The sequence below is a fragment of the Octodon degus genome, unplaced genomic scaffold (assembly GCF_000260255.1).
Source record: "Octodon degus isolate 3935 unplaced genomic scaffold, OctDeg1.0 scaffold00045, whole genome shotgun sequence".
NCBI lineage: Eukaryota > Metazoa > Chordata > Mammalia > Rodentia > Octodontidae > Octodon > Octodon degus.
In genome coordinates this window covers 10,937,999-10,941,200 of record NW_004524621.1, presented here as the reverse complement: position 1 = coordinate 10,941,200, position 3,202 = coordinate 10,937,999, and positions in this window count along the sequence as shown.

Below are 3,202 nucleotides of genomic sequence, written 5' to 3'. Positions count from 1 at the left end.
AATAAAATAAAAAAAAATTAAAAAAAAAAAAAGAAAAACTATGGGGAATGAATTTAAGAGATTTTAAAAAGCTTGAGATATATATCAGAGAAGGAAGATGCAAAGAAAAGAGATGCAAAGAATAGATATTATTTGCATCTAGAGTCAAACAAGTTTTAAATATAACATAACAGAAAAAATATGAATAGCTACATGATTGATATTAAAGAATTGTGGGGTTTTTAAAGGTCTGACAATGATACTGTGCTTTTGTTTTTGTTTTTGTTTTCGCATTTTGGTACTGGGAATTGAATTCAGTACCTTATGCTTGCCAGGCAGGAGATTGTGCCCCTGAGCTATATCCTCAGCCCTGACACTGTGGTTTTGTTTTAAAGAAGAATCCTTATCCTTTAGAGATTATATACTGAAATGTTTACTGAAGAAATGATGAAAATATGCACCATGGGAGGCTGAGGCAGGAGAATAGCCACAAGCCTGAGGCCAGCCTGGGCTCCATGGTGAGCTCAAGGCCAGTATGAACTACATAGTAAGACCCTATTTCAAAAAAAAAAAAAAAGAAAGAAGGCCAATGAGATAGTTCAGTGGACTAAGCGCCTGCTTAGGTAAGTGCAGGGACCAGGGTTTGATCACCAGTACCTCATGCTACACCGGCCACATTGTGATGATGCACACCTGTAATCCCAGTGCTGGGGAGGCTGAAAACAGGAGGATCACTACAAGTCCATGCTGTGTGGTGAGACCCTGTACCAAGTACATAAATGAAAGAAAGAAAGAAAGAAAGAAAGAAAGAAAGAAAGAAAGAAGTGCCAAATAACTGGCTGGGGGAGTGGGCAAGGATATGGCCACAACAAAATTGGCCACAAATTGTCACCTGAGAATCACTAGCACAGTTGGTATATGAAGCAGGTACTTCCACCCGCCTTCATATATGAGAAAACAGGCACTGCTTTCTTCTTCCACACACACCAGCTGGATGATGGCATCTACCCTCACACTCACCTTGACCATCACCTATTGCCTGTGACAGTCATTTATCTTTCACCCACCCCAACCTTTCCTCCTGAATTTTTAATCTCAGTTGATGGCCCAGTATCTAAAGTAGAAATTTAAAAATCATCTTGGTCTATGTGCTTTCCACAAGGCTGACTGACTTTGGATACTATCAATCCCAAAACTTCCCACAGTACCTCCCACACTAGTTAAAATGGTTCCTTCTATCCTCTATTATCACTACTATAATTCAGCGCATCCTCCACTGATAGAACTACAGTCACAGCCTCTTTCCTAATCAGCCCCACAGCTTCCATACAATCACCACATTGATCTTTCTAAAAGCAAGCACTAGGCTTTTTGACTTAAAATTACTATTGCCAACTATAGTGATTCTCAAACTTGGATAAAGGGTCAGAATACAGTGACCATTAAGCTACTACATTGAGTTGAGGAATTAATTTTTAGTGCTCATAGACCTTACACAATAGAAAGCAAATTCATATAGCTGTAGAGGTTAACATTAATATCAGGTGCCGGGCAGGCGTGTTTTGCTGAGACCAAATGCTTCTGGAAAGATGAACACGCCGTAGGCAGGGCTGCTGCCGGCCTTGGCCTCGCTCCACCGAAAGAACTCTGAAAGGACTGTAAATGATTCCGTTCCTCTCTCCCAAATTTGTGGGATACCTTCCCTTGTACGGTACACCACGACAGCACCCAGCCTTCTCTTAGCCCTGATGCATTATGTATTAAGACTGCCGTTTTTCCTTTCTCCCTACCCCTTTTTGGTTCCAACGCTCATAAACGTGTGACAAGGACCCGTATTGAGGGCTGTTTATATTCATTTTCTTCTTAACGTGCCACAGAAATAGAAGCACAGAGCTTAAATTTCTAACAATTTACGCTCCCTCAAGCTGCTTCTCTCCAGAGCCAGATGCCATTCCCGCCTCCCTCCTTTTCACCGCTAGGTGGCAGGAGGGTCAACGACGCCGGAACCCCTCCCCAGGAGCGGGCCTCCGGGATCCAGAGACGTCACCCAATCCTGACGATGATTGGCTGTTTTTCCGATGACGAGGGCGGAGCCAGCAGCAAAACCGGAAGCGTAGGGCGCTGCGAATGCAGTGTCCCGAGACTGGGCGTGCGCACTGCGGCTCCTTGAGCCTATTTAAGAGAGGGCAGCTGCCAGCTCCTTCTCAGGGCAGAACGGGGTCCCAAGTGAGAGGCGGGACTGCGGAGTGGGCTCACACTGACAAGGGCTGGGCAACACTGGGAGGAGGAGTCACCTTGGGAGGAGGGGTCACAATGACTGGCGGAGTCACTTTGAGAGGTCTTGATGCGTGGGAGGAACACGTAGTGGAGGGGATGATGCAGCACGGAGGGGTTCTAGCACACTCTGAGGGTGACAGTGTCATTCTAAGGAAAGTCCCGCAGCAGGGGAGGGGGGTCTCAGAGGAAAAGCGGTCTTTGAGGGGGCGGGATCTTGCTGAGGGGTGGCCTCCCGCGGAAGGAGGGACTTCCCTGCAGGTGGCGGCTTCTCTCTTAAAAGAGAGGATCTTTTGGACAAAGAAGTAAGAGGGAGACCCGGGCTGGGTGGTCACTGGGCGGAGGCACTGGAATCTGAACTTTACTCAGGGAAGGCTGCGCGGAGTGGCGCGGCGTAGGGGTCGGGAGCCAAACGCGTGGGCCAGCCCAGAGCTCGCAGCCGCCCTGGGGCATCACCCCCGAGCGAGCAGGTAGACGGGGAGCCCGGAGACTTAGGGTTAGGGATCGAGGAGACCTGGACAATGGGCAGCCGGGGTGAGGGCGCAGGCCTGAAGGTGGACGGGTTGCGGGGCTGCCTCTGACGGCAGCTGACCTGCCAGGTCTCGTTTTCTACTCCGCTGGTCCGCGGTGCCTAGGGTTAGGGCAGTTTCTTGAGCCCGGCCCTGGTCCGACAGTGACCTATGGGAGGAGAGAAAGGACTCCCGGGGCAGCTCGGAGACGCCCGCGCCTCGCGTGCGCACACTCAGCCCTTCTTTCCCTTCAGTTCGCCACGCCCAGCCTGAACTTGGACCCCGCGTCCCGCGCCACTCACCTGGAGGCGGCGGCCCCTGAGCGAGCCCACCTGAGGGGGCGTGGCCGGCGTCCCGCGCCCGGCGCGAAGGAGTTAAACCGCGCCGGCCCCGCCCCGCCCCTGGCAGGCCGCGGAGCCTGAGCCCCAGCCGCGGAGCCG